Source organism: Rissa tridactyla, chromosome W, assembly GCF_028500815.1.
Source record: "Rissa tridactyla isolate bRisTri1 chromosome W, bRisTri1.patW.cur.20221130, whole genome shotgun sequence".
Lineage (NCBI taxonomy): Eukaryota > Metazoa > Chordata > Aves > Charadriiformes > Laridae > Rissa > Rissa tridactyla.
Window position 1 is genome coordinate 3,532,468 of NC_071496.1, and position 22,905 is coordinate 3,555,372.

At 45.4% G+C, this 22,905-nt stretch overlaps 1 protein-coding gene across 5 annotated transcripts in view; it reads left to right on the forward strand.

Annotated features, from left to right (window-relative positions):
- Nucleotides 1-22,905, forward strand: part of LOC128901939 (dymeclin) — a 240,007-nt gene that overhangs the window by 205,074 nt on the left and 12,028 nt on the right. The gene's annotated exons all lie outside the window — the stretch shown is intronic.

A 22,905-nucleotide genomic window follows, 5' to 3' on the forward strand; every position in this document is an offset into this window, starting at 1 on the left:
AGGGATTACGTTGTGGATGCGTATGTTTTAATCAACATTCCTAATTTGTGCTAAATGTTTGGCTGGCTTTTTCGTGATAAGTTACTAAATTGAAGCATGTGGAGGACATAAAATTTGCGGAGGCTAAGGTCGTCTTCGTCGTGTCTCGACGATGCCGCCTCGCCTCTCCAGCTGTTGTTTAGTTTAGCTGTAACCAAACTTTCATCCTTTTTTTTTTTTTTTTTCGTTTGTTAACTTATCCTTCTTTCTCTGGCATTCTGCACCTCCGCCTGGGTCCGTCTGAAATGCTACAAAGATAAATTTCCGGGGCTTTAGTTAAGATTTAACCCACCTTCTGAAAATCGGTACAAGAGCTGGAAGTCTGGTCAACGTGATCGTGAGCTTTCTGTGTAATCCTGAGCGGGCCCCTCCGTCCTCTTTTGAGCATCTCCCAAATCTCGTGAGGGATGTACCACCTTGAGGGGTTTTGTGAGGCCAAAACCCATTGATGGCTGCCCGATGTTTTGAATACTGCAACGATGAAATCTGTGCAAGTAGGTGACTAAATAAATGGGAGTTACGTGTGGTTTTTTAAACGCACGATTAAGTTTGCTTCTCCGTTACGCCGAGTGTATTTTAAATACTGTCTGCTTGCCGCAGAACCATTTTTGTTCCTGCTCCACGAGAGAGCGAGAGCAGCGTCTCAGGACCCGTTTCTTTTGTGGGAACTTTAGGAAAATATCATCTGATAAGGCACACTGAGTACACGCGGCCATTGGCGACGGCTGGTAATTTATTTATACCCCGGTAATTTTAAAACGCCCGGTGGGAATTGTCTAGCTGGCTGCGTATCCTAATGTCTTTCCTACGGTTCCCTGTGTCCCTGAGATGGCACGTATTTAGTCACTCAGACTGAATTACTTGGGGAGAGAGCGGTCTGGAGTGCGAGCCAGGGTACAGGAATAGCCTAAGTCACACCAGAGGAGTTGTTGGATCCAAATCCAGCCCTTCAGGTTGTGTCCTCTCTGTGAACACAGAGAAATACTGGACCTTTTGCTTTTTCTATGACAACTTAGTCTGACGTGCAGATAATTAAAAGCTCTCGTATTAAGGGGCTACAGCAATTCCCTCTTGACACGGAGCCACCACTAAAGAAATTCTCTCCTTCCAAAAAAATTAAGGTTTTTATCACGTAGCGTGCCTTTCCCATTGGGCCGCAATTTAAAGAAATGTTATTTCTGGAGTGAAATTCCATCGAGTTTAAATTTGCTGCATTAATGACACGCAGCGTTCCAAACGACGTGTTTATATTGCCACTTAAATCAACGGATCACAAATTTTTGACAAGTGCCAAGCTCTGTAAGTCCTCACCAAGCAATCGAGTGCTTCCAGTTTCAAGGATGCTTATGGAGTGACTTGGAGCGCTTAACTTTTCTCCAAAGGACTTGAGTTTGAGGGCAGGGTTACACAGTGAACACAGGCAGTCTGGCATGTAATTCTTCTACGCTGCCCACTTACACCTACTGGCTTTTGTCTTTTTTGCCAAAATCCTTTTGCTGAGCAGCAGTTTGGCCAGAGCAGGTTACTCCTGCATGGAGAAAAGTTGGTGACACTGATGTTGGCATCTGGAATCATAGAATCATAGAATGGTTAGAGTTGGAAGGAACCTTAAAGATCATCTAGCCATGGGCAGGGACACGTCCCACCAGACCAGGTTGCTCCAAGCCCCGGCCAACCTGGCCTTGAACCCCTCCAGGGATGGGGCAGCCACAGCTTCTCTGGGCAACCTGGGCCAGGGGCTCACCACCCTCACACCAAAGAATTTCTGCCTCAGATCTCATCTCAATCTCCCCTCTTCCAGTTTAAAACCGTTCCCCCTCGTCCCATGGCTCCCCTCCCTGATCCAGAGTCCCTCCCCAGCTTTCCTGGAGCCCCTTGAGGGACTGGCAGGGGCTGGAAGGTCTCCGCGGAGCCTTCTCTTCTCCAGGCTGAACCCCCCCAGCTCTCTCAGCCTGTCCTCCCAGCAGAGGGGCTCCAGCCCTCCCAGCATCTCCGGGGCCTCCTCTGGCCCCGCTCCAGCAGCTCCGTGTCCTTCTGCTGTTGGTGCCCCAGAGCTGGAGGCAGCGCTGCAGGGGGGTCTCCCCCGAGCGGAGCAGAGGGGCAGAATCCCCCCCCTTGCCCTGCTGCCCACGCTGCTGGGGACGCAGCCCAGGCTGCTGGGGGGGTTTCTGGGCTGCCAGCGCACATTGCCGGCTCGTGTTGAGCTTCTCATCCACCAGCACCCCCAAGTCCCCCTCCTCAGGGCTGCTCTCCATCCATTCTCCGCCCAGCCTGGATTTGTGCCTGGGATTGCCCTGACCCAGGTGCAGGACCTTGCCCTTGGCCTGGTTGAACTTCATGAGGTTCGCACGGGCCCACCTCTCCAGCCTGCCCAGGTCCCTCTAACGTAATGTCATGCATTAATATGTAAATGCACATAACATCTTTATAGAACAGTAATGATGAGCGCCATGCGATTTCCTCCGATAGAAATGACCTTGTGAGTCTTTGTGTGTCCTTGTACCTCTCTCCTCGGAGTCTCACAGTTCCTCAGGTCTTCCCATTTCGGTCTCTGAGGTTTTCAGGGGAAGCTATTCTAAAGCTCGACAAAGTCATATTAAGATCAGACTATAGATATAGTTACACAATAACTCTGGCAACTCTGAGGAATTTGAGCAGCTAAATAAAGGAGAGAGCTTTAATCCACATGTCTTTAATGACACACTCTGGGCATGTCGGGATGGGTGGGAGCAGCCCTGCCCACAGTCGCTTTGCCTGCACCGTCGGCTCCGTGGTTGTTCGCGTCGCTAAGCTCGCATCTGCGAGCTGGAAGCTCTTTAGCTCCATAGACCAACTAATATTACCTGCTGAAAGGACATTTTTCCAACACAAGCTGGCTTGGGCACAACCAATTCAGAGAAGTGGCTTTGGGATAGGAGTTGGCTTGTGGCTGGCCAGCTTGGACAACGTGTGGTGGGATTAGGGGTCTGTTGCATCTGAGTTGACATGACCCACGTGTCATTACAACGCGCAAAGCTGTGGAGTTTAATCCCAAGAGCTTTGCAGTTAATTGCTAATTAATTTTTCAAGCCTTTTGCCGTAACGTATTGAAGTGCTCTAAAGTACAGGAGACCCCGCGGAGGTATTACTCCTACCTCCTAGAAATGACCGTCTTCAGCTGAAGCGCTCTGAGGGAGGCGGTTGAAACACAAAGAGGTTACGATTTGGAAAAATGAGGACTGGAGCTTTTACTCCCCCGGTTTCCCTGCAGCTCAGACAATGGCGGGGTTTTTTCTTAGGTATAAGTACCTAATGTATGCGCAGATAAATACAGCGAATGTTTTCGAGTTGCTTATCTTGGCCTTTGTCGAGGAAGTGAGCGTTCGAGAGGCGTTGCATCTATTCAGAGCTCCAGTCTGTTGCTTAGACCATAGTTCAAACATGAATAAACGTCGACTAAAAATAACAGCACTTAAGAGCCACGATCCTGATCTGCATAATGGGACTTATCAGTTGTGTAGCACACCCTGGGACTCCTGCTCCCTTTCGCTGTGGGAAACAAAAGTTAGCAATAGGTCATATATATATATATGTATAAAAAAAAATATATATGTTTGTGTTAGGAAAGATATCCTGCATTTTCTTAGCAAATAATTGGTGGGAAAATGGAAGATCTAACTCATATTTTCCTTCCAGTCCTGGAGCAACCTGACTGGAGACAAACAATATAATTAACATTATTTTAAGCGTATGCTTTTAGCCGTGTACGGTGGAAGGCAGGGAAAGTCCAAGCTGAGTAATTAGCCTTTTAGAAGACTTCTGCATAAACAGAGAGATAAAGGGCAGGTGCTGAAATCAAGAGCTGGTTATTTCTTCTTCAGTCTGTGGGAGGAGATAAATGAAGTTAATATGCCCGGGACGGAGGCAGAAGCCACGGCGCGGAGATAGAGCTGTCTCCTTCGCAGACGAGCAGCCCACGATCCAGGCTCCCTGTTTTATTGCAGAAGCTTATTAAAGGCAATTTAGAGATCATAGTGATAGGTGAAAATTGGCCTCATTGTTGTCTTTATTTTTTTCTTTATCTTTTTTTTTTTTTTTTTTTCAAGTTCTCAGGCTGCCTTTTCTTTCCCTTCGGTGAACTCTCTGTGCTTTCGGGATTAGGAGCATGAGAGAAGTGGGGCCGCGTCTGGAGTCTGCGAGTTATCTCAGGATTTGAAGGGGAGTTAGCCAGCAGATAGCCGCTCTTTTACAATAAGTGGGAAAACTTGTTTCGAAGGCCAGCTAGTGACTGGAAGCTGACATTTGGGTTCGTGGAATGATCACACTTGGGAGGCCACATTTAATGCTTTAGAAAAGAGAAGTTGCCATTAGCTAAGCCACTTCAGGCAGAGATTGCGTTTTCATGAACGTATTCTGAGCTGCTTTTATTTTTCTCCTGTTCCTTTTCTCCCTGTGTCAATGAGTATTTTGTCATCGGTGTGCATTCTGTCGTATGTTCTCGATGTGCTACGCAGACGTGCCATTATGCCATCAACTCGCGCCTTTTTGGTATGGTACAAAATGTAATATTTATTGAAGTGCATTCTAGTTCAGGCATTAAAATTTCACAGAATGTGTAAAAGGAGCAGAGGTAAAAGCCTTCAGTCTCTTGACAGAACAAGCTTTGCTTTAGGTGTTAAAAGCACTTCTCATAGCTTTCACCTTCTATTAACGATATACTTCCAACTCCTTCAACTTCCATTTGTTTTGTTGGAGAAAGCCCGTAATCATGGAGGCACCAGAGCGCAGGGGAAAAGAGTAAATTGTCATCGGAGCGATGGTAGCTGGACCAGAACTGCTTTGTGTCCCTGGCACATCACCCCGCTCCTGGGCAAGCAACATTGACACCAAAAGTTCAGCTGCCAAAAACGTCATAAAAACAACCTGGTTGTGGACTGAGGTGGCAGCGAATGCAATGGGGGATGTCAAACGTAGGTACTTCCAACTGTGGCAAGAAGGCGTAGCCATCAAAGAAAGTACATATGAAGTCCCCAAAGCTGAGGGAGTCCAAAAAGTCTCTTGGTTTAGCTACTGAGCTCTCTCTGGAAAGGTGCAAAGGTTGCCCTCTTTCTGCAGAAGCTCCTCCTAGGAAGGAGACATCGTCCGTTCAACATCTGTTCAACAGTGGTGTACTGTCACACCGTGTAGAGCAGCAGGACATGGGCAGCACTCAGTGCCCCAGGTTGTGAAGGAAATTGGTAGACTTTATATGTGTGCATCCTACTTTAGGCGATGTTGATCCCGAGAGACCATCCATTGCCCCATTGTCCATTACAATTACTCCTGATGGTGGTTTTTTCTTCTAGAGTCCTGATGGCCTTGGCCCTCAGTGGTTGTTATTTGGCCAGGGCAAGATGCTGCCTTCAGAATCCAGACCAGTGGTCTTTGATGATCTAAATTAAACCTTGGGACACATGTGTAGCTCTTAAGCGACGGACAGCTTTCTTGCATTTATTTTACTGCTGTAACAGTACCTTCCTACCACGGGTTTTAGGTAGAAGACTTCACAAATTAGCTCTGTAAAGAGGTAGGTGCAGAGGAGTTGTGGAGACCAGCAGCTCTTTTACAGAGCTCTAGGGCATAGCACTAAGCGAGAGAGACAGAAAACTTCCGTAAAGAATAAATTCATCAAATTCTTCCTGATATTTATGTTTTTCTGGCTGAAGGGTCAAAGATCTTACTCTAGTGGAAGCCGGTTGTGTCTAATACATCCTTAGGTCTGACACGAGGCAGACATCTGTGAGGCAGACTTCCCTCTGCTGACCCTCAGCTGCTGTTAACCCTTAACCTGAAGAAGATGGGAGTAGTAAGAGAAGTGTAAGAAACTTTTAAACAAAGTGCTTTTTGGGCCTTTCCAAAACACCAAACGTATGCTGAGGATACTAATATTTATGGATTGTAAATATCCTTCTGACAATTTATACCCTCAATTAAGATGTCAAACTTCCCCGCTTCCGTGAGCCGACCTGTAAGCGATGAACAATAATTCACGTTTCTTTTGAAGGCGTGCGTTTTAAGAGGTCAGATTCTCAGAGGCCGCGGCTAGAGAAGAATATACTCCCCGGCCCTTGAGAAACAGGATTTTGAGTAATCAAAATTCCAGGAAAAATGATACTTGAAGGTTTTGATGAGCCTTGTGGTCGAAAAATAACGTACCGTCACGAAGCTGCGAGCAGGCAGTCAAAGACGTGTCCGCGCTCTGGTTAATCTTAAAGTGGGATTATAAACCTGCCTGTCTGTCTGTCTGAAACCCTTCCGCGGGTGCTTTTCTATTCATATTAAGCCCATTGACTTCAATTGTTGTGTTGAAACTAAACGGAATGGCACCACTTTATAATAAGTACGTCCAAGCAGGAGTTTGTATCGTGTAAATCTGTTTAATTAAACGGTGCAAACTTGCGTGTAGGCAAGATGTGAAAAAATGTTATGGAAAAACTGTGACTCTTCTAGTACTTAAAAGTTAGATACTTGCTGACATACGGCGTCATATGGGAGCTCTTGATTCTGCATTGCAAAAACTTCCCGAAAGTAAGTCATCCCGTCATCCCAGAAGGGAACCAAAACTTTGGGGCTGTCGTTCAGAAATACACGCCGCCGTCATTTTTAAACATGAATACGATAATCCACAGAAACGCTTCCTTAGTAGGAGGTAGCCTTGAGCAGCAAGTTAGAATATACAGCGTGGTTGCAAATTTTGCGGCGAAGGCCGTGTATATTTTTAAGCCAAGTTGCAACCCTTGCGCTCATTTAAACATTTTTTTATGTGCCCGGTTATTATTTTTTTTTTAATACTTAAGGCCAAAGTAAACTGGCTTTAGCATCTGTGGAGCCAAAGTCTTTGAAATTTGGTGGCTCCTTTTGTTTCACGGTGAAAAGTGGATTTCAGGAGTCTTTAAAGGGGCTTGTTTGTAGCTACGTATAATGCAAACACGGTTGATGAGGTGGATTGGATACTAACAACGCTTCGTTTTCAGAAGCATCCTTCACATACCGTAGGAGAAATCGGTTAATTTAGAAGCTTTAGGAGAAATGAAACGAATTATACTGCAGTACTTACAATGTAGTTTGACTTGAAACTTGTAAGCTTCATATTGCTAGACTCAAGACGTTTGAAATGCTGGCACGGTCTGGTAGCGTTGGCGTGTCACTCATAAAGCGTATTTATTTATTTTTTTTAAAGTTTGCTTTAATATTTTCAAGTAAAAAAAAAAAAAAAAAACACCAACCAGGACTTTTCATACCGTTACCGTTCCCAGCAAGCGTTTGCATGGATTTTGAATGTCGCGCATGTCGAGATTTGGTTTTCTTTGGTGTGGTGTAAGACGAGTCCTTCGGCACGTAAGGTCTTGGTTAGAGCTGAGTGTATTATCTGTTTGAATATTGCCAGCTCTGACGGCGGTGGCGCGTCCCGTGGCGTTCGCAACCTTTCTCTGGCCCTCCCAAAGAGAGTCAGGTAACGCTGTAACCGATGCCGTATTTACGTTTTACTCTCCCGGCTATTTGAAAAAGGGGATGTGCTCTCCACCTCTCCCTGGCTGTCTTCTGAATGGGAAAAATTCTACAGTCTCGCATTTTTTAAAAATAACTTCTTTTTTTTTAGCCTTACGGGGAAGGGGAAGTGACCCAAAAAAAAAAAAAAAAGAAAACCCCAGCCCTCAAACGGCTCCAGGAAACTTAATTTTTCAAATGTGAATGCTCCTGAGAACCCAAACAAGTTTGGTTTGTGTTGACATAGCAGCTGTCAGTCAATTTTTGGAATTAAAAACAGCTTTTTAACTTTAGTTTACTTCAGTGGTTATAAATTCTTGCATGGGGGTGGAGAAAAATAAATAGTGACTTTTGGCATTGTTGACTAGAACAAGAGGGGGTGGGGGGAAATAAAACCCAGCAATTTTATTTGGCTTTTCTGCCTGGCACGCAGTTAAAAACATATTAAAGCTTTTCTGACACTCTCCCTATTGAAGAGTAATATAAACATCGTTGCAGCATCAGCTTAGGAAAATATGCATTAGCAAACTCTTGAATCTGTGATCTTTAAACCGTTTCTCATGGAATATCGGTTTCTTACTGTAAAGGAGCCAACATCTCTTTGAGCAGAAAATAATAATCACGCCTTCAACTTGGGAGAGAGTGCTGCAGAAAGCTTTCTTTCACGGATGAAGAATAAACGGAGAACTTCAACCTTGTTTTCTGCCTTGTCACTGAAACATGCATTGCTCTATCCCGACGCTTCGGAGATCCATTGGAAAAATCCTGCCCTCTGGCTAGAGAATTTGGCTGTCGGCTTCAACAGTCTTGAGGTTTTCAAGCCATATCTTCACGCTTATGAGATGCTACCAGGACTGATGTGGGCAGGACACTGGGCAGGTGCCTTGGACTTTGCATATCCCATGGTGGGGAGCATGTGGCTCATGCTGACTGGTGTTAACTGGGAGGGAAAAGGGCCTATGCTTCACCTTTGTCTGTCCTCTCCCTCGTTTCCCTGGCTGCTGTTTTGTAGGAGTCACATTGGTTGAGTAGTAGCTCAGAAAGTTGAGAAGATGTGTCCTGGCTTTGTCCCTGCTGGGTTGCTTTAAAGGATGACATAGGACTTGGTTTTTCGTGTTGCATCACTGTAGACGTAAGGAGACCAGCCCCATTGCCTATGTTCCCTTCAAACTGGAAGAGGGGAGATTGACATGAGATATTAGGAAGAAATTATTCACTCTGAGGGTGGTGAGCCCCTGGCCCAGGTTGCCCAGGAAAGTTGTGGAGGCCCCATCCTTGGAGGTGTTGAAGGCCAGGTTGGCCGGGGCTTGGAGCAACCTGGTGTGGTGGGAGGTGTCCCTGCTCATGGCAGGGGGGCTGGAACTGGATGATCTTTAAGGATCCCTTCCAACTCAAACCATTCTATGATTCTATGTCTGCCGTAGTTCAAAGGGCTACCAGGGCTGTCCATGCCTTTGCAGGGCGGTCATGCCCATGGTGGTCAGCAGTCTGGGCAGGATCTCCTGGCATGAGATCTTTACGTTTCTTCCTATGCTATGTGCGAACCGAGCAACAAAAATGAGTCTGTGAGCTTCTGAGCTTCAACCAACTTGGTTGAAGTGGGTTGAGAGAAGCAGCTGAAGGAGCAGAAGGGACGGAGGTAGAGCCCTCGAAGAAGCCGGGAACGAGTCTTGTTCGCCCACAACAAACCCATTCAGCTTTTGCAAGGTCTCGTGTTGAAATGGGTGGTAAAATGTGAACTATTCAACGAGTAATTTCTCGTACAGAGGTTATAATTGACATAAGACACTGATGGCTAAATCCCTTCAACGTGCTTTGACTGTTCATCGTAGGAAGAGTATCTAAATACAAATATTACAGTGCTGGGTTTTGCTTATGTCAACCAGTCTGTGGCATGCCATACCCTGCGGAATTTCCCTCCATTTTCATGCCACGGCCTGAAGAGAGAAGAAAGTAGACTACGTATTTTCCTGCCATAGCGTTTCTTGCTCGCTCCGCAATGATGTGCGTGGAGTCATCGCAATATTTGGTAAAAGCGTAGCAGCAGCCCAAAAATTATTGAGGATACTTTCAAAGGCAGCAGTATTGTGAATATGAAAATCTGAAGAAGATCTGAAGATCTTCTCATCTTCAGAGGATCAGAAGAACTGATCCTTTTTGTGTCCTTTTCAGGTTTTCTCATTGCTTGTCTCATTTGAGGTCTAAAATGGGATTAAATAACGTGAGTAAAGTCACAGAAGGAGCAACAGGGATGGGGCGCCTGGAGTTTGTTTGCTCTCAGCATAGACCTTGGTGTGTCTGGAGTCGTGCTCTGCTGTTCCTCCAAGGCCACGTACCTCCACGAACCACAAACCTGGTTCGGTAGTTAACACGAAGAACTGTCTTTTTGGATACTATTAGCTTGTGTTTGTCACACTCTTGAGCAGAATGCATCAAAAGATCCCAGCAAAGCAATGGTGGGACAAAGGGCGGAACAAATCAAGTGAGCAGAATGAGTCCTTGGGAGCAAGAAGGAATCCATCCCAAGCTTTCCAGAGAACTAGACGATGCAATAAAACTGAATTCCGACACTTTGGTTGAGGGCAAGCGTGATATTTCTTTAGCTTCTCCAACTTCCTTTGCAGATATTTCGGTTTTCAGCGAAATGATGTTCTACTTCCCAGTAAACTCTAGAACCAAGAGTACTTTCTCCCTGTCGCCGAGACATCTGGTTGTGCTGGGGTAGCTAATCGATTGCAGACGTTGTTGCTATTATAAGCCTGCAAGCCACTTGAAAAGTTACCCAGGATTTTGGTAATGAAGGGCCTGGAGTTATTATTTGAGCTTTTTTTCCCCCCCCCCTCCTTTTATCTTCCCTTCAGGGGTCATCAGCCTGGCAATATGGTTTTTTACAAGCTCAAACTTTAGATTTTTAAAAGTTCAGATCTCTGTGTGTCAAGCTACTTGAATTTCCTGTAAAAATGTTGGGAGTTGGGAGTCAATTTGTAACAATTTAAAGGCGAGCAAGCCTTCAGGTTAACTCGGGATGAAAAGATGGCATTTAAGACGATGAGAAGCTCGCAGCGGAGCGCGTATTGAGGCACGTTTGTCATTTTGCAATTAGAGGTGGTATTTACCGGTAGCATTCGGTAAGGCTGATCGATCACATTTATTTCAAAAAGTCCATTTATAGGTTAAAACTGAGAATAGTTTAAAACTTAGAGTGACATTCAGCTTTCCACGCCACGCGGCGTATAGCTCCTATTGAAAAATGCATCCTTCGCCGTCTCGCTTATGCCAAAATCTCTCCAATAATGAATGATTTATCCTTCTGTATTTGGCTTTTTCCTGTTGGAAGGGCGGGGGGAGAGATTCTAAACTCCAGAATACCAAGTCACTCCCAGCGCTTGGCTTTAAAAGACATAAACAACACAGCCGGTTACGAGTTCCATCCCAACGCCTGTTTTATACGCCCATGTGGTTTCAACCCGCTTGCTTAAAGCCGAATATTAGCCGTGCGCTGGAGCCGGGTTATTTTTCCAGGGGATGCCGGGGGTTGATGAAGCTCTATCGCATCGCGCCGCAGCTCCGGCTGGAAAACGGAGTTGGGCTGGTGCCGTTTGGCTGGGCGGCGATAAGCAAAGAGACAGTCTGGCTCCTTCCAGGAGCCTCTCGGTCATGTCTGAGCTCTCGGCAGTTCCCAAAGCCTCTGGCTGACTTTCCCCTGCGGACCGTTCATTTATCAGGAAATGAAATTGGTTACAGGATTTCGCACGTTGCCAAACCTCACTGACGAAATCCCCTTCGTTCCTGCTTTCAGGAGGAGGAAGGCCGCGTTAACTCTTTGTGCTCGATACTTATTTTGACTGCTTTTGCTGGGATAAAAACCCAGGTTCCTTCTAATTTTTAAAGGTTTCTGGAAATTGCTGGTACAATTTCACCCTATAAGAGTGTTCTACCGATGCAGCGAACTTGATAATTTTGCCTGTAACATCTGTTCCTTTGCATCACCGTTACCACTGTCCTTGTAAATGTTATTTTAGGACAGCGGGATTATTTTAAGGACAGTTGAACTATTTTAACATGAGACCTACCTACTGAATTCCATGTATTCTTGCTTGAAATATGTCATCTGAAGCAGAAGAGGGGGAAAAAAATCCGGATTTATTAAAACCACAAACAATGCTTTGTTGTTTACAGGGAGGTTTTGAAGCAGGTCGTATAATTTATAGGTGCTTAACCAGGATTGTGTAGAAATATAATTATGCAGATGGGATGACAACAAAAAAAAAAACCCAAGTGCAAACAGGGTGCGGTTGTTTCTGCGTGAAACCCGGTTGTTTTATGGCAAAGGCACCCGCCGCGTTTTTCAGACGCTATTTGGATGTCGTTGTCTTTCGTTATAGATCGAGTTTTCCGCAAACTTTCAAGAATCGAGGGGACTTTTAAACGTCCAAACGCCTGTTTTTCTGAGGCTCGCCAGACTTCAGGCTGCTCTGAGGTTGGCAGGGTAGCGCTGGTTGGCTATCATGTCTACCCAGGCACATTGCGGTGAGAAGTGAAAGCCGTGTTGTTTATATTAATTTATTTATGTTGACAGGTACTCCTAGTGATTTTGCATTTATCCAGCGGTCAACATCTGTCTCTTAAGACCCTATAGTGTTTGCCCCTGAGCAGCTGGGCTAACTGCTGTCGTTCTCCTGTTGCAATACTGCGTTTGTGAGGTTAAGAGGGGATGGAGAAATGACCACGAGCGAGTTGGCCACTGATGGGTGCGTTTGGCTCTGTCCGTATCGCTTGAATCGTTTCAGTTTGGGCAACGATTGTGTCGCAGCGGGAGCATTTCTATTGGAACGTGTCAATCTGTTTTAATGCAATCAATAGTTGTAACCTCCTGTGTACGAAATTAATAAGCCCAGAGGTAAAGCGCAGTGCACATATGGTAATTATTACGTCTGGAAGTGGTTGCTGCATTAATTGATAGCAGCGGCGAGTAATACAGCCTTACTTAATTTCATCCCTTCTTATACGAAGATCCTGTAAACAGAATTTTTGCACTCTTATTATATCAGAGCTCTTCCTCCTTTTTATGAAGAATGGATCACTGTGAAAATATTTAGAGCTCCCTTAGCTCATGTAGAGTTGTTACAATTTTGGATCCTTTGTCCGTAAACAAAAGGTTGCTGAAAACACTTGCTCTGCGACCTAGAAAGAGCCATGAAAAGTCTCATCTACCAGGCGGAGGCGCAGCTGGCGTCGCAGGATCAGCGTGTGGCTGATGCCAGCGAGGGACCCCGTCTGCAGCCTGCATCCCGAAATCTTGCAGCGGAAGTTGAGTAGATGCCTTGGCCTCGTTGCCGGCATAACTGAGACTCGTAAAAATCGGATGCTTTCAGAGCTGTGTCTACAGCTGAAGTTAACTTAAAAATGACACAAATTTAGCATTCCTTTTTTAAAAAAAAAGTGGTTCGGTAGTATGAATGTGATTTTCCTTTTAAAAAACAGACATTTTCAAATAGCGTACCATATCCGCTGCTACTGAGAATCTTAGAACATCGGTCCTTTCCGTTCTGAGCTGGCGAAGCCAGAAGGTTGTTAAGGGCTGTGCATGCTTGGGGATCCCTCATGTCTGTCAGCGAGACACAGTTGATGGTCAAGGGCACTGACACTTCAATCCACACTTGCTTTATATATTGAAAAAAAATCAGTGAACTTACCATGGTCCCCAAAAGACCGTTGGTATCATCAGGGGAAGCTCCAAGCAGTTTAATCCCGTTTCTTTCTTCAGTCCTTGCATAAGATCTTCATTTTCTGTAATACTTGCAAGGCAAATGACTGGCTGAAAATAGACTGATTGGGAGTAATAGGTAATAATAGCAATGGAATTGTATAAATGCAAATATAATGTAGGAAATCTAGGGTTTTCAGAACCACCGGTGGGGCTTTCATGGGCTTCGGGATTATGTTGGCAGTTGTGGTTTTTAAATTCAATGTATTTTTATTATCTTCTTTACATCCTACTCCTAGTTTGATCACAGTTCTCTAGGAAAGACGCATCCTGTTCGTACACGGGGCTTTGTTTATCTTACTGGAATCCAGAGAAGCCCATTTCAGCTACAGATGAAGGAACCCAGCAAGAGCTGGGTATTGCACGAGACAAGGTAGCTTGGGAGGGTGGTGCCTTGGGTGAGCGACTTGAGTAACAGTGATTCTGCAGTTCAGGAATGAGATGCCTTGGCCAAGACGAAGGGTGGGCTAGCACAGGACACTCCTATTCCCAAGCTGCTGTCTACATGGAGACTAATATTTACATGGAGGCTGAATGTCTGTCCCCTCCACCCCTGAAAACTCTTCCAGTTACCTTCTGGAAGCTGCATTCTGGGTTCAGTCACTTCATTCCAGTGTAATTGCTTTCTTCACAACGCTGAACAATTGTACTGGAATGAAGTCACCTTATTCTGGAGTTACCATAGCTGCTTCAGAAGAGCTATTCCATAATAGTGGGATGCAGGTCAGTCTGGACGGTGTTTGGGTTATCCAAAAACCAGTTTTGAGAACAAACTAAAGTGTTCAGATGACAAGGTCCTACCTACCCAACCAGGAGAAATGTACTAGGTAATAATAACAATTTAGAGTCGTAGAATCATAGAATGTGTTGGGTTGGAAGGGACCTTTAAAGGTCATCTAGTCCAACCCCCCTGCAGTAAGCAGGGACATCACATCTATAGATCGGTTTTATATTGTGTAAATGCAAATTAATACAAAAATATATCTCGTTAGTGATTCTGAGACTAATTCTTCAAACCAAGAAAGCTGTAAAAGGGAAAAGAAACCCTTCTAGGAGGAGGGTGATCAGCAGTGGAAGAGTTTTGCTGTTCCCCAGTGTGTTTCTCCTGCGGTTGTCCTCACTTTGCCGTCACCTGGGCTTAGTCCCTTCACTGCTACGCAGAACTTTAACCGCCATCACAGCCCCGTACCCAGCCGAGCTGATTAATGTCTCAACCTTGCCTGTGGCAGCTTGTGGATTGTAATTAACTGCTTCCCATTAAGACAGCAGAGGAGAATTCATGCAGTTACACGCACAGAGGCTTTAGAAGATGGAATAGTGTCCTGTAACAACACTTGCTTATTAAAGGTGGGTTGGTTGTTTTTGTTGTTTTTTTTTATTTCTGACCCACGATTAGGCCATCAGGAAGCTATCGATGTTGTAAAGTTAAGAATTCCTTTGAACCTGAGCAGGAGCAGTGCTGGGGTCTGGGCAGAACAGGGGAAGGCGGAGGGTTGGTTAGCGGGGTTTTCAAATGCATCGTGTGGCCAGGTAATGATAAAGTTGTTTGTTCGTAACCAAAAAAAAAAAAAAAAAGAGCTGTTCGATGAGTAGCCTGGAAAAGAGCAGCACCGGTAGAAGCGCAGAGTGTTTGCTAGAGGGTTTAGTTAGCGTCCTTTCGCCCCCGGTGATAAAAACTAGGAAGGGAGTATGAAGGAAAATGTAACGAATGATAATTAACACGCCGCAGTGGTACTCTGGTGGAGGACATTTGCCTTTTCTCCTGAAACAGAGCAAGAGGGACGAAATGGCTGTCGTATGAAAATATCCGGGTATCTAAATAGGCATCTTAAGAAATAAATATGTAATTCTTCGTGCATCCTGTAGGGAGCAGAAAAATATTTCTGTAATGGACACAAGGGCAAGGATCTCCTCCTTCCTCGAATCAGAAGAGTCTGGTCGTGCTCTACTGGTGGCATAGGCAGCATGAGAGGGGTCCTTCAGCATCGTCATCCCGTGTTGGGGGAAAGATGCCCCAACCGGTTCTTACCCAGAAGGCGGCTGTTTTGCAGCCATGAGCAGCACCCGGCGCTGTTAGGAATATTGCATTGGAGGAGATAATAAGTGGTAAGTGGTGGCGTTTTCCTACTGTCACCTAGGATGAGGAATGTTTTCCTTCCTGCTCCTTTCCAGATGGCAGAGCATCCTTGCACAAGGTTGGTGGTGATAAATGGGGGGCCTGATGTTAGATGCTCTGCAAACTTTGTGGAGGGGAAGGGTCGGGAGATGACATACAAACTCCAGTCACCAAAAGGAGCGTGGGTTGCCAAAAGACATCCATCAGATAATTCTTTATGCACTACTGAAGTCTGGCCTTGGCCTTTCATTGCGCTGTGAAATACCCGACGCGACTGGAAGTGAGTGTAGCAACAATCTCCTTTTTCCACGTGAGCTCTCGAGACGCTGCGTCGCCTGTCAGTGCCTCTGCTTTGATTTAGCTGTGCAACTTAAAAACAAAAAAATGTTCCCTAAATTTAATTTTTCAGTGGCACATGTAGAGCTAGGGTCCTTCTCTTACTTTTATAGGAAGGGTGGGCACAAGTAGAGACTTTGAGCAGAAGAATTTAAACTTTACGCAGATTCTAACATAGGATCAGAGAATGGTTTAGGTTAGAAAGGACCTTAAAGATCATCCAGTTCCACCCCCACTGTCCTGGGCAGGGACACCTCCCACTGGACCAGGTTGGAGTCTGTCTTTGTGTATGCGGTTCTTTTGTCTCCAGCTACATTGAATTTGTTGACTTCATTGGTTTAAGGAAGCTACAAGAAAGACACATAAAATATCAAGGCAGAGAGAAAGCCCTGAAGAAACGAGAGGATGGGAAAGCAGGGTGAGACTCTCCAAGTCGCCTCCCCATTGTAACGCATCTCCGACGGCCGGTAAACAACCTGGTGCGCGTGTACGTTTCTCCAGGCTACCTCCGTTCTGCTCACCGCGTGATGTGAACTCCGTTAACCTTCCCGCCTCATCCCATTTTTTGGAAAGAAAGCGCGGAGGACCTTCCCTGCCCAGAGCTGCAGAGCTTTGCTGGCTTCCCGGCAGCTTGGCAGGAGCCCAGCACTTGGGAGCAGCCCGTAACTCCCCATCCAGGACATCTTACAGGAGGGCTGCAAGCCAGAGCCCATCCCCTATTAACTTAGGAGCTATACATTTGCTCGAGCTAAAGAACATTTCCCAAGTTTCCCTCCTCCGTACCCTAGAAAGCCGCCCTAGACTTTTTTGTTGGTTTTTTTTTTTTTAATTACGTTTTTCGCCGTGACTAAATCTGCTCCGCACGTGTTGCGCAGCCTTCCCTTCCTTCGGCGCATATGTTGGGAGGCTAATGAAAAGTCCAGTGCCAAACGCGCTGCATGTGCATGACGTGTTGTTTCCAAATATCTTGCAACTTTGGTCAAAGCAAAGTAAAATTACGCTGAAATGCTCTTGACTTTTTTTTTTAATTTATTTTTTTTTTTATTTTCTCCTCAGTCGAGAGCTATTTCCAACCCGTGTGTTCGTTTTCTACGGCAAACCTTCGGTATAGGCGGGGTGGTTGAGAAGGAAAAAAAAATTGCATTTAAAATGAATTTATTATGTTCTTTGATTTAAAAGAAAAAAAAAACCGCTTTTTTTTCTCATTCAATTTAAAAAAAAAAAAAGGATTAACCTTTGTAAAAAAAAAAAAAATATATATATATATATATATAATGTGGTGGAGGCCTAGAATTTTATCCCAGAAGGTGCAAGATTTGGTGAGTTGTGAAAAACTGAACACAAGGAAAAAAAAGTCATATAACTAACTTCCAATTATACCCATCCAACTGAAGGTTCAGCTGCCTTTTCCGAATTAGTCTCTTAAATTAAGTTTCCGTAACATGTGGCAGATTGAGAAGAACAGTCCTCAGAAGATTTCTGCCCTGGTTGACAGATGAACCAGATAATGGAGTATAATCTTTTCCATTTTCATGATTTGACACATTTTCACTTCTGTGTGTATGTTTAAATCAAGGAATCGAAATAAATTGGAGTACAGAATATAAATCCCAGACAAAATTACAGCTTTCATTGCAGCCTTGGGTTAAATGTAAACAGCAGGAATGTTATGGATATCTTTTAATTAAGCGCATAAATTAGAGAAACGTCTTGAATGTTTACAGCAACTACACCAAGAAGTGAGAATGAGGAAGAAATGTACTTTGTCAGCTGATGGCTGCCTCAACTGCATTCCCATACTGGCTTTAATTTTGTCACAACCTTTGGTACAAGTTGCAGTGCTGCTCTCCGGTTGATTTACAGGCTGTTTGTTCCTGCCTTAGGATGGTTAGGGATGTAGATGGCTTTTTCTTGGCCAAGCAGGGGATTTCTCACGTCTGTCAGCCTCGCTGCTGAGGACTCTGCTGTTAGGATTCAGAGGGCGGCTGGTTTTGGTCACCAGGCCTTTCCCGTAGCCGTATTTATTTTTTTTTTTTATCTAGTATCAGATGGTTGCATTGAATCTTGAGTCCACGTGGACTTAGGCTGGGTTTGTGGTTCATGGAATCAGAGAATCAGAGAATCGTAGAGTGTGTTGGGTTGGAAGGGACCATTAAAGGCCATCTAGTCCAACACCCCCTGCAGTGAGCAGGGACATCTTCAGCTAGATCAGGTTGCTCAGAGCCTCATCAAGCCTGGGCTTGAATGTCTCCAGGGATGGGGCCTTCACCACCTCTCTGGGCAACCCGGGCCAGTGTCTCACCACCCTCATTGGAAAGAACTTCTTCCTAATGTCTAATCGAAACCTGCCCTGCTCTAGTTTAAAGCAGGGGTTGTCCTAGCGCTACCTGCCCTTGCAAACAGCCCCTCCCCGGCTTTCCTGTAGCCCCCTTCAGGTACTGGAAGGCCACTGTAAGGTCTCCCTGGAGCCTTCTCTTCTCCAGGCTGAACCCCCCCAACTCTCTCAGCCTGTCTTCATAGGAGAGGTGCTCCAGCCCTCGGATCATCTTCATGGCCCTCCTGTGGCCCCGCTCCAACAGGTCCACATCCTTCTCGTGCTGAGGGCTCCAGAAAGGTTCTTGAGATTGTAGCGCTCAACCCACAATCAGAGCTTGCAAAGAAGGAATGCTATTTCTTGACCCTGTTCTCAGGTTGACTCCTTACCTTAATGTGTATATACACCATACTGTCTTCTACCCAAGTGCCAGGTGGAACATGCAAAACACATCGAAAACTGAAAGGTGAGGGATTTTGATGCAGGAAGAAGTTTTTCACTCTGAGGGTGGTGAGCCCCTGGCCCAGGTTGCCCAGAGAAGCTGTGGCTGCCCCATCCCTGGAGGTGTTCAAGGCCAGGTTGGACGGAGCTTTGAGCAAACTGGTCTAGTGGGAGGTGTCCCTGCCCAGGGGGTGGAACTAGATGGTCTTTAAGGTCCCTTCCAACCTAAACATTCTGTGATAATGACCGTACTAATGCTCTAGGTAGGTGCTAACTGTTTCCAGCCACCACGGGCTCTTATAGCAAGGGAGATGAGGAAAGATGGGGAGTCCTGCAAGACATACATTGCAGTTACTCCTTGCATGCCAGTGAGGTAATTTGTACTCGTTTCTTTATCACAAAAGATCTTTAAATGATGGGGAGAACCATCAACCTGTGGCTCCTGAGCTGGGTTTGGCTTGAGGACAGACAGTGAGAATTTCCCAGCTTGATAATGCTGCATCAGCACCCAGAAGCTCCAGGAGGAAGATTTCCCTTCTTCTGCCGCAGAGCGTTAGGTATCAAAAACTCCAGCAAGGATTGGTTTTTATAGTTAGGAAACCAGAGATTTATATCAGATGGCTCACTGAAGGAAGGTCTGCTGGATGGTATGAGCAACTGGTGGCTCCAAATCGGAGCAGGAAATTTTGTATCTATGGAGTGGAGCAGAAGAGCACAGCCCTTAACGTTTGTGCGGTGTCCGTAATGTGAGACCCGTGAGATTCAAGTGGTGCCTGTAGCTCTGAGCTCGCAGTCAGGCGGCAAAACTTTATTTGAATTCCTCCTGCTTATCCGTCCCATCAGGTTTTGACAAGCTCTGTCCTAAAACCCAGCAAAGACTGATTGTTGTCACCGGGGTAAACAATCCTGACCTGAACGCAGGAGGAGGAAGGGGGCAGATACGTTGGATAACAAAGGGACGTAATAGCATTTATGAATAAATGACCTCTAAAATTCCCCAGCCTGAGGTGGGGCTCTAGAACTCTTTGATTCGTGTCCTACAGACCGTCTCGAGCAGAACAGGAGGTCTTAATACAGTGAAGGTCAGCGACGGCGAACAGATCTGGAAATACTACATCTAAAGCACGGTAAATCCGAAAACACAAGTGATTTTTGCGTGTTATTGCAAAAGTGAAAGCGCAGCTCACTTGGGGCCCTTTTGATGTTTGTTTGCCCTAGGAAAAAAACCAGTTTTGCTATTGGAGGGTGCTACTTTTTAAAATGATGGCTGCAGGAGGATGCCAAGCACAGAGACGCCAAGCATTTTGGATGCGGTCAGCTTCTGACTCCCCATACTTAGTCAAGGGAGATGCCGTTGCCCAGCTGCAAGACCCGCAGAGATGTCGTCGGCCTTGAAGGCATCCTTGTCCTACCCGTTAGTAGCCGTCCCCTTCTTCCTCCTACCCACTGCTTGCCTCGGTCCTTGGTAAGGGCTTTTTTCCGGAAGCGAAGGTGAACGTGCTGTCGCAACCTTCGTGTCCCCCATGAATGCAATACAATAGAAAGTAGAATATAGAAAGTAAAATACAGAAAATAGAATATAGAGCATAGCATAGAGTATAGAATATAGAGTACAGAACAGAATATAGAGTATAGAACAGAATATAGAGTATAGAATATAGTCTAGAGCATAAAGTATATAGAAGTGAATATAGAAAATAGAATATAGAGCATAGCGTAGAGTATAAAGCATATAGAGCATAGAATATAGAGTATGGAACAGAATATAGAGTATAGAATATAGTCTAGAGCATAAAGTATATAGAAGTGAATATAGAAAATAGAATATAGAGCATAGCGTAGAGTATAAAGCATATAGAGCATAGAATATAGAGTATAGAACAGAATATAGAGTATAGAATATAGTCTAGAGCATAAAGTATATAGAAGAGAATATAGAAAATAGAATATAGAGCATAGCGTAGAGTATAAAGCATATAGAGCATAGAACAGAATATAAAATAGAATATGGGACAGAATATATAGAGTAGAATATAGAGTCTAAAGCACAGAGTATATAGAGTCTAGAGCATAGAGTATATAGAAGAGAATATAGAAAATAGAATATAGAGCATAGCGTAGAGTATAAAGCATATAGAGCATAGAATATAGAGTATAGAACAGAATATAGAATAGAATATAGAACAGAATATAGAATATAGAACGGAATGTAGAGTATAGAATATAGAGCATATAGAATAGAATATAGAGTGTAGAATATAGAGTATAGAGCACAGAGTATATAGAATAGAATATAGAGTATAGAATGGAATATAGAACAAAGAACAAGCTAAAAATCCATTTAAGGCACCCTGGATATATGTCGAGGTCAGCTTTAACCCCCCCCAGCTTTGAGTCTGTCTTCGCAGGACTCTCAGCATTAGGGCAAATAAAATAAATAAAATTAAAAAAAAGCTGTGAAGTCCACATCCGCAAAAGAAAGAGCCTAAACGTCCACATTTGGCACCGATTCCTCGGCTCGCAGCCCCGGCAGAGATAAGGCTGGAATCTGGCACCGCGTCCCTATGGCTGGGGAGAGATTTTACTGTCGTTTCGTGCTGCGCTCCTCAAGACAAGTCAATTGGATTTCCTGCGCGTAGCGGGGCCGCGCTGCTCATCTCCCGGCACGCTTTGCCTGTTTGCTGAGGCTTGAAATACTTAAGAGGGGAGTGTGTCCGTCGGGGGGTACGTTTTCCAGTCGGGGGAGATTAGGGAGCCAAAGGTCTACAGCCTCAAATGGGGGTGTTAGTCAGCATGTCCTGAACCTCGGGCAGATAAGGGTCCGCTTAGGCCGCCCTGATCTGAGAGTTAACGGTTGGTGACAGCAAGTCTGTCTCTGTTCTTAAGTCATTGTTATCATTTTTATATTTTGTGTGTGTGTGTAATATTTACAGGCCTGGCTTGCTCAGATTAAAAAAAAAAAAAAAAAAAAATCAAAAGGAGGTCTTCCTCAGCGGGGGGAAGGATGTTGGGGCTTGGCGTGCGGCCCCGCCGCCGTGCTGGGTGGGAGGGACCGGAGGAGGATGTCGGCTCGGGCTTCTTCGTCTTTGCGGCTGCTCTTGTGCAAAAGTCAAACCTCGTAAAACGAGATGTGTGGGAAATACCGGCCTCCGCGAGGCGAACCGAAGGTGTTAAACTCAGCGGGGAGAGGCGTCTTGTTTCCCTGGTGGATGCGCAGTGTCAAGGGGGCGTTTCGGAGCCCAGTGCGGTGATAACGGAGAGGAGCTTGGTCCCAGTTGTCCAAAGCTATGTTCTTTTTGGCTTGGTGGGATGTTTTGGATGCTGCTGCAGCATTGCACCAATTTCCAGTGAAAGCATGCCTGGGACCTTGTCACTGGAAAAATATGCAAACTGAATCACTCTCCTCTTCTCCTGCCACCTTTTGTGTTGGGGGAATATGTTCTACGCAACTAAAGGAGAAAACAAACAACTGTGACATTGTACTAACTCTGAGTTCTGGTTGAAAGAGGCAGGCGGGGGAAAACAGCATCTTGACCTCGCGATCCTCTGCCTTTGTGCTTCAACTGAATAATCCCAAGACTGTATTAGGGCAGCAGAGAGGTCTCGGAGAGGTAGTTTCCAAAAGGAACAATCCTTTAACTAGGAAATTAGTGTGGTTTATGCTGTCAACATACTTCAGTGCCTTCCCATCGCAAAGCCTGAAGAGCAAGGAGATGAAAATTGAAGAGGGGAGATTTAGATGAGATATTAGGAAGAAGTTTTTCACTCTGAAGGTGGTGAGCCCCTGGCCCAGGTTGCCCAGAGAAGCTGTGGCTGCCCCATCCCTGGAGGGGTTCAAGGCCAGGTTGGCCGGGGCTTGGAGCAACCTGGGCTGGTGGGAGGTGTCCCTGCCCAGGGCAGGGAGTTGGAACTAGATGGTCTTTAAGGTCCCTTCCAACCCAAACCATCCTGTGATCCTATGAAAATCAGTGCTGGAGACTTCACAGGTGGCCACCAACTCCACCAGCAAGCTCAAGGTGGGACTGTGTCTGTAAAGACGGATGGTGAAAGCTCCAGCTCCTTTCCCAGGGTGGGGGAAGAAAAAGCTAACCCCGGGCATGGCAATTTGTATGAAGAAGTGAGAAAAGGCTAATATTTACATGTTACTGGGTCAGAAGTTGGACATTGTCCAGACGGAGTTCCTGAGGCAAGTCCCTCCTGCAGCAAGGCAGAGTGGTTGCTCTGTTGCCTTACCAAAACACCAAAATGTGGGTCATGTTCTTCAAGTTTAATGGTTTCCTTCATTGCCACACCGGTAGCAAACACCTTGGGCTCGTTTTGCGTGGCTGATATTGCGTGGCAGACACCATGGCAAGAGTTTTTCTTTGCACAACGGCTGGGGTTTTT